Raw genomic sequence first — 18,486 nt, 5'->3', positions numbered from 1 at the left:
TGCAGATGAGAGCAAACTAGGAGCCATAATTGAAACTCCTAATGATGTGGACATCCTACAAAAGGGCCTCACTGAGACAGATGCCTGGTGTCAAAGTCAAGGCCTGAAGCTCAATGCCAAAAAGTGCATTGTCATCCCCTTTGGTAAAAACTCTGTACCCATGAACTACCACATAGGTGGTAGTCTACTTAACACCGAAAGTGTGATGAGACCTTGGGACACAGGTGGACAGTAGACTCTCCTTTCATAATCACATCACCACAGTGGTCAGGAAATCCTTCTACGTGGCACACCTCATCACAACAGGTTTCTCATCCTGGAAAAAAATATGTCATTGTTCCCCTCTACTCATCACTCATTACACCCATTATAGAGTACAACGCCCCTTTTGGTATGTACCTCATAAGACATCTACAACAACTGGAAAGGCCACAGAAATACCTCACAAAGAGGATTATTGGCCTCAAACAGATGCCCTCATGAACCGTCTCAAAAAACTCCAGCTTTACTCCGTCGCATATCGCCTACTCAGAGGCGATCTCTGCCTAACATACAAAGTTATGTTAAACCCAGAGCTGTTGTTGGACATGCTCCACTTAAAGAAACCCCAGTCCCTTCGAGCTGCACGCTGTAGGGACCTAAACCTTGTCACCACAATAAATGGAACATGCTGGAAGGATAGATTCCTGTCCCAGAGACTTCTCATACTCTGGAGCAGACTACCTATCTATGTCAAACAGAGCTCCTCATTAGCACTCTTCAAGAAAAATCTTGATAATTGGATGGGAAATAGCAAATTCACCCCGGGGATCACTTCTGTGGCTCTGCTCAACAGGGGCACAGGAAAATAATTTTCTTGGGTGGTGAAAGCCAGCGTACCTTTTTGGCTAGGCTTATATAGACCCTAGGGCCAATAGCCTAGTACCTACCTATGACCCTATGTTGACAGGACAATGCAGAGATTCCTTTGGATGCAAATTCAGCTAAGAGTTCTTCTGGCTGTGTCCATACAGAATGTTCTGAGAACATCTCCAACTACTCTCCACTAATTCCTCCAGTCCTACTCTGCCTTTTGGATCTGAGGCCTATGGATTTGAGCCTTCCAATGGCACCCATGTTGGAACCAGTAGTTACATCAACTTCAACTTATGACTGTCCCTTACTGTCTCAACTCTGATGGCTTTGGATCAAGAAGAGTCTCTGAGCTGAAGCATCAGTGTCAGGACTCAAAATCCATACCAGAACTCTCAGATCCAAATCTCTTACATAATGCCTCTGCACTAGATAGTTTGTCTCTGATGTCAGCTTTGGAACTGGGGTGAGTAATGTTGGGAGAGGCTCTTATTTCATCATATCATGATGGAGCAGGAATCTTTTTAAACCCGGTCTCTACCTCAGAATTTGAGGCTTTGGAAAAGGGTTTTTGCAAGGCAAAGATAAGTGGCTCCATCTGAAACTTTTTGGATATTGCATCTGACTACACACTACCTCGTTAACAGGGATAGTCAGCTTCCCTTAGTGTGGGGACTGCTCAGCACGTGTTCCCTGTCCGATTCCAACCCACCTCTAGAAACCCAGTCAAAGCAGTGTCCTAGGAAACAGACATGTAAAAGGAAATATTTAGATTCCTCTCTGGAATCAGTCATTGAAGACATGGACTTGGATGACTGCTATTGGTCCCCAGATCCCCTCTAGAGGCCATCACCTTTGGTGACGTTTTGGAATTGATTTATTATTAAGGGATTATTAAGGGGGGTTGGGTAATTGCTACCCCCCTCCATTGAAGAGTCTTGTGTTCCTTGAGGCTTTTGGAGCTGGCTCTTCTACCTTCTGGGTGGTACAACATGATGATGAACTCCTAGACCTGATAGCTCAGCAGGTTTGGAAGCATCCTGACATGATAGAACCAATACCTAAAATGCCAGACAAAATTTTGGTAGCATCTGAAAATATAGCATACTGGAGCAAGGGTCCTCCAGAAGATGTCAAAGCTGTGGTGGCAGCCACTAAAAAAAGAGCTTGCTGAGGAGAGTACATCTGTTCATCCACCTAATAGGGAATCTAAAGCACTGGACAGGACACATTTGGGAAATGGCTGTATGCTTCAGTGACTTTCACACTTAGAGCACTGAACTACCTGACCACATGACATGCTTCCAGAGGAACCTGACAGAACTCACCAAATTCTTCTCAGGTAACATACCGTCAGACATTCAGAAAATGATGAGAGTCCGAAGTGGCTACCTTACAATCAGTGTCTAACATATCCATGTGTCTGCCTTCTAATGCCACTGATGGTATGGCGAGAGCAGCAAGTACTGGCATAAACATCTGCTGGCATGCCTGGATATGATTGTGATTTTGCAGAAGACTTCAAGATGTCCTTCCTTAATGTTCCCTTTGATGGCTCCACTCTCTGTGGGCTAAAAAGTAAGGAAACTCTCACCAGGAGTGAGCAGGATGGTAAGACGGTTTCTGGCCTTGGAATCCACTTCTCCATCCCTCAGAGAGCCTTCTCCAGGAATCAGAGAGGTTTTAAGCAAAATTTGGTTCAGAAAATCTCAAATGTTCAGCCTGGATGCTTCTGCAGATATATCCTTTCGAGACAGGGGGGGAGCAATTTCAGTGGAAATTGCCTTAGAGGCACACTGCAAATCAAGGGTTTCATGATCTGTTTTCCGAGAAATCCTTTCAGCATTCCTGAAGGATTGCCCAACTGCTGCACTCTAGAGGCATTTGGAGAGGTACTTAGCCCTGCACTTCCAAGCCTGGCAGGCCAACACATCAGATACATGGTGCTACGGATATTCATGAGATGCTATAATAATACCCGTCGTTTCCCTTTCTTGAAAGAAGGATTGCCATGGTACCACCCCATCAGATGGAATCTGCAACAGCAGAAGTCTTAAAATGGTTAGGAAGAAGAATGATCTAACAGGAACCCTAGACCAGTTAGAATCCAGAGGTTGTTCCAGTTTCTTTTTAGTTCCAAAAAGGACAAGGGACCCAAGGCTAATTTTGGACCTCAGTCATCTTAATCAGCTTGTAAAGCAAAGTTCCAGTTATTTATGGTTTTGTCTATTTTACCTCTATTGAGGAAGATGACTGGATATGCTTAATGGTCTCCAGGATGCCTATTTCCATATCAAGATTTCAAGATAATCAAGGAGATTTCACCATTTCCAGTTGGGAGCCAATTATTTCAATTCAGGGTACTGCCCTTTGGTGTCACCACAGCCTTCTGGGTGTGCACCAAATGTGAGGCAGTTGGCGCAGCACACCTCAGGCTTCCAGGGTTCTGGATGTTCTCATATTTAGGCAATTGGGTCCTCACCACAGCAACCAGGGATCTTCTACTCTAGCAAAGGGACTTCTTGCTCCAGTTTCTCCATCATTTGAGGATCACAGCCAATCACTCCAAAAGCAAATTGATAGCCACACAACAAATAGAGTTCATTGTATACCACTTAAACATGAGCAACCAGATACTCTACCAAAATCCAGGAGAGATTCTCTATGGCAGCATCCCTCACCGACTGCAAGGCTTATCCTTCGATTGCTAGGACTAATGGCTTCCACAGTAATGCTAGTTCCCCTAGCCAATTACCACATGAAAATTCTTCAGTGGACACTTGTGGTCCTAGTTCTTTCATCCTCTTCAACTGCAGATTTGCCTAATGACAGTTTGTAAGACGCATCATATGGTGGTTGACCTTCACAGTTCTCGTAAAAGGTCAGTCTTTTGTCTACATTCCCCATGGCCATAATAACAATGGACACTTCCCTGCTGTGGTGTGGGTGGGGGCATTTTGAAGGAAAGACGTTTCAAGGTTTATGGTCAAACACAGAGGCCACTCTCCACATCAGTGTTCTGGAGATGATGGCAGTCCTTCTAGATTTGCAGACCTTCCAGAATGCTCTCATCAGGAGTGTGATCTCCATCCAGACAGACAACATGTCAGTAGTCTGGTACATCAACAAGCAAGGTGGAACCCATTCATATCCACTATGCTGAGAGGCTATGAGAGTATGGCAATGGGTGTTGCCTTCCTATCACTTTCTAATAGCAATGCATATTTCCAGGACTTCCAATATGTTAGTGGACAAGTTGAGCCAGATCCATCCTACTGGCTTAGAAGTGGTCAGTCAATCAAACAGTGATGGATCAGATATTCAGCCACTGTGGCTAACTATGCTGTAATCTTTTTGCTTTGTACCTAAACTACAAGTGCAGTTATTCTGCCCTTAATCCGTCCACAAGGACAGTCACTGAAGGATGTTATAGTCCACAGTTGGCCCCTGAGTCTTCTGTATGCCTTTCGTCCTTTTACTCTGATAGCAAAGGTTGTTCAGAAAGCAATAAGGTGCAAGGCCAAGGTAATCAAATTGCCCGTTGCTGGCCTTGGCAAGTGTAGATGTTCTTCATGTTTCGCTGTTGCAGTCATCACACTTGGGTTATCTGCTTGCAGGTAGCCCTCACTCGGCCCGAATACCAGAGACTTAGTATTTCAGTTGGTGTCGTCCCAGGTCTGACATCAGGTCTTCAGGGGTATAAAAACAGGCAGCCGACGTCATTACATCAGTCTTTCTTGCTGAGGAGCCCAAAGAAGAAGCAGTTTGCACGAGTGCCGCTTGGCCGCTACCTGAGTTTTTGTTTCCAAATTGAATTATCCTGAAGTCTTCTAAGCTAAGTACCCCATTGGGGATCCTTTTTTCTTGCTCTAACCGATGTCAGAAAAAGTTAACAATTGTCTTGCCTGTGGAAAGCAAATGCCACACCGAGATTTCCATTTTTACTGCGTCACCTGTCTAGGCCCAGACCACGACGTACCTTGCTGTCAGTTTTGTGCCTTGTTCAACACCTGAACTATTAATTGTTGGGCCCTTATTGTCGCTAAATACTTTCATTCTCGATCTCCGTATTCTGAAATGGCTTCGGTAAGCCATCCAACTACCAATCTTCTGAAAAAACGTAAGGATAACGACAGAGACAAATTACATAGGTCTGAAACTGCCAACGACGCTTCCGTTAAGCTAGTTGCCAGTTTGCCTGTACTCAGTGAGATGCTTTTGCAATCCCTGATGCCTGGTTCACTGGATTCGCAGGCATCTACCGAGACCCGTTCGGAGTCTGGTATGCCGCAAGACTCTTCTTCGACTGCGGAACCTGCGGATGTCTCTACCTTGGATGGGTCCGGAGCCGCTGAGCAGGCACCAGCTTCTTAGGAATTTCTTCGCACTATTGATATTCAACTCAAACCGACGACTTCTTTCACATCTTCAGTTTTGTCTAAAACTACTGAGTTTCTAAGGCCAAGAGTATGCGCTATGCCTAAAAAAACGACGACCCAAACTCATGCACCTGCTTCCTTGCCACAACATCAAATACTTAAAATGCTAGAAGACCTTATTATGCTAATTAGGGGAAGTCAGCCTTCCCCTGCTAAGAGAAAAAGAGACCTGTTCCCAGCAGCTATAACAGACCAAGAGTCCGACTCTGAGCTTTCTGATTATGAAGACATGCCTTTATCTGCTTATGAGGATTCAGATGCAGAGGAATCCATTCCCTCTGCTTCTCCTCCAGAGGATTTTTCTTTTGGCGAAACCTTACATGCTGTAAGAGAGCATTTCCACTGGGAATGCCAAGACTGTCCTCAGTCCAAATAGAGGCTCAGAGAATTTCTACATTTGCCACAACATAGGCCTTTAGCAATACCCCCAGTCCTGGATGTTGTGGATAATGTCTTTATGGAATCCAGTTTAACTCCTGATACCTTACCCCTACTCCTAGGAAACCAGACAGGTACTACAGAGTTCCTGACTCTCGCAAATTCCTTTTCAAAAATCCTACTGCTGACCCAGAGATCATCTCCCAGGGGCCTAAAGGTATCAAAGCAACTAATGCTAAAAATCCCACCCCTTCGGACAGGGATTCCAGAGCTTTAGACAGATTGGGTAAGGAAGTATACACCTCTGCAACTCTCAGCATTAGGGCTTTGAATTGCCAGTTTCACATGCTGAAGTACCAGCAACATATTATGGAACTTAAGCAAAAAATAGCTACCTTTACAGACTGTGCAGAAAATAAAGAATTACAAGAGCTTATGCATTCTGCAAGCATACTTTGCAATGTGGCTTTGATGCCCTAGAAGCATCTTGCAGGGCAGCAGTCACTGGTTCTGTACTGAGAAGACATGCTTGGCTTAAGGAGCAGACCTTGCCAGACCATGTCAAATCAAAATTACTAGATGTTCCTTTGAACAAGGACAATCTGTTTGGCACCAAAGCAGAAGAGCTCCTTAAAAAGATGAAAGAAAAACTTAAATCTATGCAGACAGTCAAAGACTTCTTGCAAGTACAGCCTCCTAGATTCAGTAGGCATTGCCCCTCGAAACATTGGTCCTTTCCAACCTTCTCAAGGCCATCTCAAACTAGACCCAGGGGAAACAGAGCCCCCCAGACTACAGTCTCAGGGTATGCAAGAGATCTAAGCAATGGAGTACCTCCACTTCAAAAACAGGGAGCGCTAAGCCACCCCCCTATGGAAAGAATTCACAATGACTTCTCAACTCCACTCCCCACCTCTGTCAACTGCTTGTGCCCCTAAGAGTAAAACTTGCCCTTCATGCAAAAAACTGGACTTCCATCAACAAAGACTGATGGGTCCTCAACGTTGTATTTCAGGGGTACAAATTTTACTTCCACTCACTGCCATCCCCAAAAGGGTTTCCATACCTGCCTCCAAACCAGTGGGCAGAGACACAAAACCAAGTTCAATCCCTGCTCTCTGTAAGGGCAATTCAACCTGTTCATGCAGAATAGATAGGTCAAGGGCTCTTTTCCAGACTTTTCCTGGTAACCAGAAAAGAGGGCACTTGGCGCCCAATCCTAGATCTTTCCATTCTAAACAGCTTCCTGGTGGTACCAAAATGCAAAATGCTCACCCTGCAGCAGCTTCTTCCTGTGCTGTCCAAAGATGCCTGGTTAGCCACCCTAGACTTAAAAGAAGCCTATCTGCACATCCCTATCAGGGAGTTTTGCAGGAAATATCAATGCTTCAGGGCAGGATCTATGCATTATCAGTTCTCTGCACTTCCCTTTGGCTTATCCACTGCTCCCAGAGTATTCACAAAATGTCTGGCTCCAGCCATTGCCTGCTGCAGACTGAGAAAAATTCAAATTTACCCGTACTTGGACGACTGCCTGATTCAGCCAGACAGTCAGGAAATGCTGTTGCAGCACCTAACATTTGTAAAGAACCTTCTAACCTCACTGGGGTACACCATTAACGAAAAGAAATCAAAACTAGTCCCCAGTCAAAAGATTGTATTCCTGGGAGCAAGCTTGGACACAGCATCCCAGATGGCATTCCTTACTCCAGAAAAACAAGCCTATCTGACAGACTTCTTCACTCAAATGGCCACCAGAACCCAGCTATCTGCAAGGAAAATCCTGCAGAGCCTAGGGCTCATGGCCTCATGTATCCTACTAATTCCATATGCCAGACTGCATATGAGGAAACTTCAGTGGTACTTAAAAGGTCTTTGGTGCCAACATTCTCAGGACCTGCAAACTGGCATTCCTGTCATACCTTGTCTAAGGACAGAGTTTCTTGGTGGGCAGCAACATGCAACCACAACAAGGGACTGCCCTTTACTCAACCCCACGCCACCCAGACCTTAACCACAGAAGCATCAGACTATGCCTGGGGGGCACACTTGGACAACAAGTGCATTCAGGGACACTGGAGCCCAAGTCAAATTCATCTGTACATCAACCAAAAAGAGATGCTAACTGTTCAGCATGCTCTAACAGCCTTCAGATCTCTGCTCTCACCAGGACCCCTGCTAATAAAAACAGACAACACCACAGTTATGTGGTACATCAACAAGCAGGGGGAACCCACTCTTATCTACTCTGCAGGCTAGCCATGGCCCTGTGGAACATGGCCTTGGACATGCAGGTCCATCTGCAAGCTCAATTCCTGCCAGGCAAACAAAACTCACTGGCAGACGACTTAAGCAGAAATCTCCTAGACCTGCACAAGTGGCAATTAGAGCCCAGCACCTTCAGCCTTCTGATTCAGAAATGGGGGACCCCAGAGGTGGATCTCTTTGCCTCCTCCTACAATCACCAGCTCAGCAAATTCTGCACCAGGACACCTCACAGCAGGGCCTGAAAAGTGGATGCCCTATCCTTCCAGTGGGTAAACCTCTCAATCTATGCATTTCCCCTCTGCCTCTTTTCTCAAGAATATTGCTCTAGATAAGACAGGACAGACCAAGGACAATTCTGATTGCTCCAGACTGGCCACACCAGCACTGGTACCTACTCCTGCGCAGCCTGTTACCGGTACCACCCTGGCACCAACCCCAGAGCCCGACCCTGCTCACTCAGCAGGGGGGACAAATCTTGCATCCGCAACTGCAAACCCTAAATCTTGCAGCCTGGCTTATTCCTTGAATTCTCCCCCAGTGACCAACCTAAGCAAGCAGGTGCAGGACATCATTCTTGAAGCCAGAAAACCCAGTACAAGGAAATCCCAAGCTGATAAGTGGAAAAGGTATTGCTCCTGGATTCATTCTAAAGGAGAGGAGACAACTCTGCCCTCCCTACCTCTAACCCTGGATTACTTAGCGGATCTACTCCACAGAGGCCTTTCCTTCTCCTCCATTAAGAGTCATGCCTCTGCCATCTTGGTTCATTATAACTCTGAGCCACCCCTATTCTCTCACCCTCTCATCAGATAGTTCCTGAGAGGGGCAAACAACTTAAGGCCGCCAAGGAGAGCACCCAACCCTGCTTTGGACCTTAACTTTGTACTGGACAAGCTCACACTATCACCTTTTGAGCCTGCAGCGTCAGCAGATGTAAAATTCCTCTCTTGGAAAACAGCATTGCTCCTGGCCATCACTTCAGCGAGAAGAGTGTCTGAGCTACAAGCACTTATGGCAGTGGAACCCTTTATTATTTTTCATGCTGATAGGGTTTCTGTCAAGACTAATCCTTACTTTATGCCCAAAGTGGTGTCCAGCGAGGCTCTCAGCTAATCTATCCATTTGTCAACCTTCTTTCCTAATCCACAAAATAAAGGGGAAAGGATCCTGCACTCCTTGGACATGCACAGACAGCTCAGATTCTACCTGGATATGACTATGGCCTTTATGAAATCTGACCAGTTATTACTCAGTTTTGCACCAGGGGCAGAGGGCAAGGCCATTTCAAAACAGACACATTCCAAATGGATAGCACACTGTATCCACTTGTGCTACAAACACCATGGGAAAACCATCCCCTCAGGGGGTCAGAACACATTCCAGTAGGGCAACGTCTACAGCATTCCATAGGGGAGTCCCTACCAAGGACATTCTGGAGGCTGCTACCTGGAGTTCTGTACACACTTTACCAAGCATTACCACCTGCCTATATTTTTCAAATCCAGGGCGGGTTTTGCAACTGCAGTCCTGCAGGGCATTCTAGCCATCCCAAACACTTCTTGACTGCCTCCACCCTTTCTACAGCTTTGGGAATCAACCCAAGTGTGATGACTGCAACAGTGAAACACGAAGAACAAAGTACAGTTGTGTCTTTCTTTGTTTTTTCAGCTTTTCCCGGTTAGGGGTCGCCACAGCGGAACTCAGGTCTGCTAATGATTAGCAGTAGATTTTTTTTATGGTTCCGAGTTGCCAGCCTGATGCCCAACCTTCAGTGAAGGCACGCCCATTCATGCATGTCTTTCAGAGGCCACTCGACCGCTGGGAGGACATGCAGACTCCACACAGAAGGCAGTCCAGCCGTGAATCGAACAGGAGAACCTCTTGCTGTGAGGTAACAATGCTACCGCTGTACCACCGTGGCTTAACATAGTACAGTTGTGTACACGTACCATAAATGTAGATGTTTGAGTGTATTCATTTTTGCAGTCCTGGCTTCCCTTCTTTTAGCCTCCTGCTCTCTCTCTCCTCTCTGTGTATACTACTCACCCCTTGCAGGGGTATTGTTATTAGTATTTACTTTTTACTAGTGGTGATATTTTTCCACCATAGCTTAGCTCCCTATTGAGGGGGCTCCTGACATTTGGGGCAAGAAAAACTGATGTAATGGCGTCTGCTGCCTGTTTTTATACCCCTGATGACCTGATGTCAGACCTGGAGCGACAGCAACTGATGCAGAAATACCAAGTCTCTGGTATTTGGGCCGACTGAGGGCTACCTGCAGGCAGACAACCCAAGTGTGATGACTGCAACAGTGAATGCACTCAAACATCTACATTTATGGTAATTTTACACAACTGTACTTTCCCCTTCCTCTGGCCTCATCTACTACATGCTCTCTGGACACAGGTTAACCTTCCAGATCTTCTGATTTACCCATCTGGGCAGCCTCATGCATATCCAAAGACACTGAAGCTAACCACATGTTAAACAGTGGCCAGGTTTTTCCACTCAAGGGGTTCATATTTTGTTAGCCTCTCAAAAATCGAGCACCAGGAAAATTTACCTCAGCAAATGGAAGAGATTCTCTGTTTGGACAGCAGCTAAATGGGTAGATCCCCTTTCAATTCCACTTCCTTCTATCCTAGATTTTTTCTCAGATGTTTTCCAGAAAGGTTATAGTTTTTCAACAATAAAAGTCCAACTGGCTGCCATTTTTAATTTCCATGTTTGACACTATCATATGGCTGTAGCTTCTCTAAATATTTTAAAGGCATTTGTAAAAGGAACTTCCTTATGGAGAGCTCCCATAAGGGATGCTATCCCCCTGTTGGGCATAGCTGTCATGCTTCAAGAATTAACAAAACCTCATTTTGAAGCAGCAGATTCAGTGGACTTAAAGTAACTTTCTTGGAAGATTGGTTATCTTATGGCTGCCACTTCAGTTAAAAGGAATTCTGAATTACAAGCATCGTCTTGTAAACCTCTTTACTTGTTTTTGAATAAGGATAGGGTTTCTTTGAGAAAAAAATCCTACTTTCATTTCATGAGTGGCGTCTGATATGAAAATGAATCAAACCATTCATTTACCAGCATTCTTCCCACGATTTTCTAACAAAGGAGAATTAGATGTCACCAGACAGCTTAGATTTTACCTCCACAGGACTAAAGATTTCAGAAAATTTGATCAGTTGTTTGTAGCTTTCTAAAGCCAAGCTAGATAGAATGTTTCAAAAGTCACGCTATCAAGGTGGCTGTCTGACTGCGTAGCATTTGTATACCAAAAACTGGTACTCTCTTTATCTAAGAAACCAAGAGCTCACTCAACAGGGGCTGTGGCTGCTGCTTCTGCTTTTTTGCACAGAGTTCCTTTAGATGAAATCTGTGTTGCAATAACCTGGTCCACAGTAAACACATTTGTTACTCATTATAAACTGGGCATACAGTCAAGGTTACTTAAATCTTTCAGTTCACCATTCTCAGGAATATCCTTCCTTGATACCTCCCATGATTGTGGCAACAAGACAATTTGTCCTAAAGGTTGAAGACATCAGATACGAAAGTTAAACTCACCATAATGATAGATTAGTGTTGTCTTCTTTTCATCAGGTTCATCATCCTTCCTTCTCCCTTTCAAACATTTTTTCCGCAGTGCTTCTGTTTGAACGACCTAACCAAGAGCCTTGTCATTTCACAATTGGTTGTTTTCTCCAGGTTTTATTTTGATATACAATTCACTTGTTATATTCTCTGAGGTGATACAAGACTTTTTAGCTGATAGGCAAATTTGATCTGATGTATTTAGTATAAAAGAGGAATTATGAGTAGTGAAGGAGTCAGAGCCCTGGATCCACAGCTTCTAAAGGAACCAAGGTCAGATCTCCTGTTCTGATAACCCAAAGTTTGGACTGGATGAAATGAAGACAACACAAATATATTGTTACAGTGAGTACATAACTTGTTATATTGAATTTAGGGGTGTAGGTAATAGTCCCCTTTTTCAACACTGACATTTCCCTTTATTCACCCCCCCCCCACCTCTATACTTAGGTTCATAGGTAGGTGCTAGGCTATTGGCCCAAGGGCCTAAGTAAGCCTAGTCACCAAGGTTCCCTGACTTATGCCACCCAAGAAAGTTATTTTCCTGTGCCACTGTTGAGCAGAGCCACAGAAGTGATCCCTGAGGTGTATTTCCTATTTCCCATCCACTCATCAATATTTTTCTTTGAGTGCTAATGAGGAACTTTGCTTGATATAGATGGGTAGCTTGTTCCAGAGTATGGGAAGTCTCTGGGACAGACATCTATCCCTCCAGCATGTTCTGTTTATTGTGATGACAAAGTTTAGGACCCTAGAGCGTGTAGCTCGGAGGGATTAGGATTTCTTTAGGTGTAGCATGTCCAACAGCTCTGGGTTTAATATAGCTTTATATGTTAGGCAGGGATCACCTTGGAGTAGGCGAAATGCTACGGAGTAAAGCTGGAGCTTTTTGAAACGGTCAGTGTAGGACATCTGTTTGAGGCCAGTAATCTTCTTTGTGAGGTACATCTGTGGCCTTTCCAGCTGCTGCAGATGTCTTGTGAGGTACATTCCAAAAAGGGCATTATACTCTTTAATGGGTCTAATGAGTGTTGAGTAGAGGGGAACAATTACCTCTTTTTTCCTGGATGAGAACCCTTTTGTGATGAGGTGTGCCATGTCGAAGGGCTTCCTGACTACTGTGGCGATGTGATTATCAAAGGAGAGACTACTGTCCACCTAGGTCCCAAGGTTTCTTATCACACATTCGGTGTTAAGTAGACTGCTGCCTATGTGGTAGTTCATGGGTACAGAGTTTTTACCAAAGGGGATGACAGTGCACTTTTTGGCATTGCACTTGAGGCCATGGCTCTAACACCAGGCATCTGTCTCAGTGAGGCCCTTCTGTAGGATGTCCACATCATTTGGGGACTCAACTGTGGCTCCTAGTTTGCAGTTATCTGCAGACTTTGTTAGCCAGAGGCCTTCTGTGTTAGCCTGTACTTCAGAGAAGTAGATACCAAACAAGAGAGGTCCCAGGACTGAACCCTGTGGTACTCCATTTGTCACTGCTTTGAAGTCAGATTTGGAGTCTGCAACTTTTACAGTGTGGGTTCTGTCAGTGAGCCAGTTGGCAACCCATCTTGTGATGTAGGGATTTATACCTACTACACTTGGGTTTAGCTATAATTCTAGAATGGAGGATGGTGTCGAAAGCCTTGGCAAGGTCAAGATAGGCTGTGTGAACCACCTTACCCTCATCTACAGCTTTGGTGACTGCCTCAAAGAAGTTGATTAGGTTCAGGAGGCATGATCTGCCTTTCACAAACCCGAACTGGATGGGGTCCAGAGTTTGGAGGTTACCAATCATGATGATATGTTCCATGGCCTTGCAGACCAGGCTTGTCAGGCTAATAGGGCGATAGTTCCCGGGATCAGTGGTAGCTCCCCCTTTGTGGTGTGGGATAACTGTTGCTGTGCGCCATTCAGTGGGCACAAAGCCTGATGTGAGGCTATGATTGAACATGGTGCTTAAGTGGGTAGCCAGTTCGTTCTGAAGTTCATGTAAAACGCAGCCTGGGATGTTGTCCAGTCCCACGGATACTGTATTTTTGGCTTTAGAGTGTGCAGCTTTTACCTGTGTAGTTGTGATTACAGGAACTCTGCATTCTTCCTTTATAGATATATGGGCCCTTTAGGGGGTGGGAGTGGGGTAAAGTTAGCACTGAACCTATCTGCCAGGATGTTGGCAATATCAGTTGGTTCTTTAATTTTCATGCCATTCTGCTGTAACTCAGAGCAGGTCTGGGTGTTACTATTGGGATTCTTGACATAGCTATAGAATGCTTTGTGGTTGCCCTTAGAATCAATGCCGGTTTTGTTTTCGTAACTAGCTTTGGAGGATCTTATAAGGGATCTCAGCTTCTTACTGAGGCAGACCAGGGAGTTTCTCCACTCATGGGATTTTGCTCTCTTTTGCAACAGTTTCTTCCTTCTATTGTACAGTTTGTTTATGGTAGGGGATCTCCAGATTGGCTTCCTTTTTTTTGGAGGAGAGCATCTTGGTTCTGTTTTGGATAGCACGATCCATGCACTCGTGTAAGTGCTTATAGAGTGCATTTGTGTAGGATGCAGCAGTTGTAACGGTATTGTCCATCTACATGGGTGTCATGAAGTTTGCCACTTCTGTCTTAAGAAGCATGAAGTTGGCTTTGGAGAATTTTTTGCCATGGCTTCCTTAATGGGGGGTGGGGGTGGGATGTGGATATCTAGGGTGATTAGCTTTTGATCAGATCAGGCCAATGAGGAGTTGAGTTCAGGTGTGGAACACTGGTCACTCATGTTGGTAATGACTAGGTCTCTGATATTGTTGCCCCTGGTGGGGGTGTGGATAAGTTGATCCAGGGCATTGTAATTTATGATTTCCAGAAAGCATTAAGTGAAGGAGTTGGTACATGAGTAGTTTTCCCAGTTAATGGTGGGGTAGTTGAAATCACCCATTATTACTGGGGTGTTTGGTTGAACCCTAATATTTTCCATATATGAAGAAAAGAGAAATGGAAATCTTGGGGAAATGGTGGGGGATCTGTAGCAAGCTGCAATTAGGACTGCAGTTTTGCCCAGAGTTAGTTGCACTTGGATAACCTCGAATGCATTATGCTGAGCAACTAGCCTGGAGGTGTGGATATCCTTAATGAATATGGACACACCTCTGCCTTTGGTGTTCCGGTCTAGGTTACATGGCCGAAAAGTGTGGTATGAGTTATAGTCTGGTAGTGCATGGTGCTCTCTGGAGCCTTGAACCAGATCTCAGTCACTGCACAGATATTGATGTTCTCCATTTTAAGGAGTGCCTTGAGTGAGTGCATTTTGAGATTTAGACTTCTAGCATTGAGTACCATTACCCTCAGTTCTTGTTTGCCTGTTCATGTTACGGTGGTGAATTTGTCATTTGAACCATGTCTAAAAAAGGCGCTATAGGGGCGGCAAGAGCCTTAGCCAGTATCTGGAATCCCAGGTGCAGGCCATCTCTAGCAAAACATCGTGTTCTGTCGACCATGTCATCCCAGGCAGACAGATACTGGATTCCTTTAGAATGACACTAGAAGCTTAGCCAATTGTTGACGTCAATCATTTTGTCCTTGTACTGTGGTATCATTCTGGGCAGTGGCAGAATGCTACTCAGGGCTAGGGTCATACCTGCCTGGGCTACAAGATCGGAGAGCTCTTCCACGTCTCTTTTAATGTAGTCCAGGAAGGTACATCTCAGGTCATTCACACCAACATGGACAATGACAGAGTCATATTTGTACTTGTTGTGGAGTGACCTGAGTGTGTGGGTTTATGTGGTGGATCCTGGCACCCGACAGGCAGCTGACAGTAACCTTCTCCTTGTTTAAGCCTGGTGAGTGGGACATCAGTGTGCCTGACTATAGAGTCATCTATGACTAGTGTGTTGTGTATGTTGTTTTGCCTTATGGGCTGTGGTTGAGTGGCACACTGAGTCTGTGGGCTGTGTGTCATTTGGGTTTTATTGGGGGGGTGGAGGTTGTTTACGTTTCTGCTTTAGAGGTCTGTGTTGCTAGAGCAGATTATTATTGAGAGCTTCCGCAAATGTTTTTATGTTTCTATGTGTGGATTTTGGTGATGGTGTCAAATTAGTGGGACTATGTGATGAGTGTGGTGTGGTGCAAGTGTTTACCTTCTCCTCTTGACTGTCAAGTTCAGTCTTGGTTGGAGAGAGCTTTACCTCCAGTTTGGCTAGATAAGTGCATCTCTCACAGGTTGTAGTGTTGGGTGGTAGGAGGAGAGGGTTGTCTGTGTACATGAGGCAATTGCTACATTGCCCCAAGATGCCCAGATTCATCAGATAGACAGGAGAGAACATTGGGAGCTGACCCTTGGACATGCCTGAATAAAAAAATATTTTCCTCTAGATAAGTGAGGAAAGTGAGTACAAGAGCTGTTTTTCTCTAAGCAAGAGGAAAGTAAGTACAAAATCTGTTTTCCTCTAGGTAATGGGAAAGGTTGAGTGCTGTAGTAATTTGTAGCTTATTTAGTGCTTACAAGTTCTGAACAAGTGCTGAGCACGAATAAGCAAATTCAAGTGCTAAAACTAAGAATCTGTATCTGGACTAGACTATATACAGGAAAGAAACAAGTGCAAATGCGGACTTTTAAATCAGAAAGTTGAGAGAGATGGAAAAATTGCCTAAACGGCCAATAACTGCAATTTCTGGGCCAAACCACTCCTTATGTGGTAGATAGGTTACCTAGTGCTTACCAATCCCACTGATAAGCTAGAAGGTTTCCTTCCAACAGAGAAAGGCTTGAGGGGCTCAGGAGCTTACAAACAGTCCTGGATACAGCAAATCTGTATCTGGGCTAGACTAGTTACAGGAAGTGTGGGAAGCAAGTGCAAATGCGGGCTTATAAATCAGGAAGTTGAGAGAGAGAGATGGAATAACTGCCCAAATGGCCAATAACTACAATTTCTGTGCCAAAAAGCACTCCTTATATGGTAGATAGGTTACCTAGTGCTTACCACTCCCACTGATAAGCTAGCAGGCTTCCCTCCAACACAAAAAGGCGTGGTGGGCTCAGAAGCTTGCAAACAATCGTGGATGCAGCAAATCTGTATCTGGACTAGACTAATTACAGGAAAGGTGGGAAACATGTGCAAACGCGGGCTTTTAAACCAGAAGTTGAAAGATGGAAAAACAGCCCAAACGGCCAATAAACTACAATTTCTGGGCCAGAAACCATTCCTCCTGTGGTAGATAGGCTACCTAGTGCTTACCACTCCCACTGATAAGCTAGAAGGCTTCCCTCCAACACAGAAAGGCGTGGGGGGGCTCAGAAGCTTCCATACAGTCCTGGATACAGCAAATCTGTATCTGGACTACACTAGTTACAGGAAAGGTAGGAAACAGGCTTAGAGGTTGTTTTTTTTTTTTTTTTTTTTTTTACAGAAAAGCAGCTAAAACAGCACTAAAAACAATTCAAGTGCAGTGCAAGCTAGCACACTTCTGTGTGTAGCAGTATTAAAGCAAATACAGTTTAAATAAATGCAATTTATTCAAAATATATTCTGAACTGAATTCAATTATTGTTTTATTCAACTCTGAACAGTTAAAAAGTGCCCAAAATATACTTATCACCTGAGAAGCACACTCAGTCAGAACATAGGGAGATTCTAGCAAAGTTTTTTTTTTTTTTTTTTAGTAAAGTGGAAAGGGAGAAAGGAGGAGCAGAATATAATTCATGCTTAACAAACTAAGTGGGTTGGTCTTCTCAAATGTTCTCTCTGTAATAGGTAAAATGAGCTAATGACACTAGACTGGGGGGAGTGTTCCAGACGAAATTTACAGTAGGGGCGGGCAACTGCAAAGTCACCAAGTATAAGAACAAAATACCAACAGGAAGGGTGGGTGGGAATACAGCACCAATATAAATAATAAGCAAACGTATAAATACAACACAGTGCAAATTAAGTTGCAAAAAGTGTACTTATCAGTTTGGAATAGATTCCAACTCTGCTCACAGCCAGGAGATATATCAGCTTTGCACCATTTCACAGAAATGCAGTCTTCTGATATAAACCTTATGACAGACAAAAAATTGTCAACCTGATTTACACCCCACCTCTTAACTACAGTGTTAATATTTCTGCCCTAATTCCTTTCCTCATCTCCATTTCTTAGAATTTCTAAGCAGTAATCACATGATCTATTATCTGTCTGACAGTCTAATACTCCTCTTTTTTAACACACCTGTATTGAATTATCAACTTGTGACTTGGGCAAATTTACATTTATACAAAAGTAATCAAACTTGTCTAATACTCCTCTTCAAATGCTTAAAGATTTAACATCTGCTAATGTATATTTTATATTGTAATAGTTGCCACTTTTTATATGAATGTAATTTAATTAGCAAATGTATGTGTAATTGCTAATGTGTATTACTTAACTGTCTGTTCGTGTATATTACTGAATATCTGTTTAAAAATGTTTGTAATATGTTGGAGCTTTTCTTCCCCAGCATCTTCTGAAAAGTGTTTTTTGACTAAACCTAGTTAAGCAACTGGGTAAAAAAATGTAAAATGAATAAATAAAAAAATATATATTTGTAACTCTTGCCTTAAGTGATCCATCAGTCCACCATACAGAGAATCAAGGTTGGCTGAAAGAAGCCATCATCTTTCTATTTCTTTTGCAGGTGAGATCTTTATATATTAGAGAATGCCTACCAGGGTTATTCAGTGTAAATGTATAAGCAGACGTCATCGATTATATAGCAACTCACTGAGTGATGATTGTAAGATTATGTAAGCCTTTTTCAGTATATGAAAGTTGTTCTCAGGCTGTATTCAGTAGCAGTTCAGTTATTGTTCATTTGAGTTTTATTGCATGTTTCCCTTTCCCACATATTTTGGCATGTGTACATATACTCAGTTTTTGATTAAGTGACTTGAGAGTACCTTCCCAACCCCATGCCAAAAGAAAGCAAAATTTGCTGTAACTCAAGGCAA

The 18,486-nt window shown here is 43.9% G+C and overlaps 1 protein-coding gene across 1 annotated transcript in view; it reads left to right on the top strand.

The window, feature by feature from the left end:
* Window positions 1-18,486, top strand: part of AASDH (aminoadipate-semialdehyde dehydrogenase) — a 1,090,146-nt gene that overhangs the window by 636,781 nt on the left and 434,879 nt on the right. The gene's annotated exons all lie outside the window — the stretch shown is intronic.

This window comes from Protopterus annectens, chromosome 2.part1 (genome assembly GCF_019279795.1).
Source record: "Protopterus annectens isolate FY-2018-M chromosome 2.part1, PAN1.0, whole genome shotgun sequence".
Taxonomy (NCBI): domain Eukaryota; kingdom Metazoa; phylum Chordata; order Ceratodontiformes; family Protopteridae; genus Protopterus; species Protopterus annectens.
Note: the sequence above shows the minus strand (reverse complement) of the source record. Positions and strands in the feature narration are given on the sequence as shown.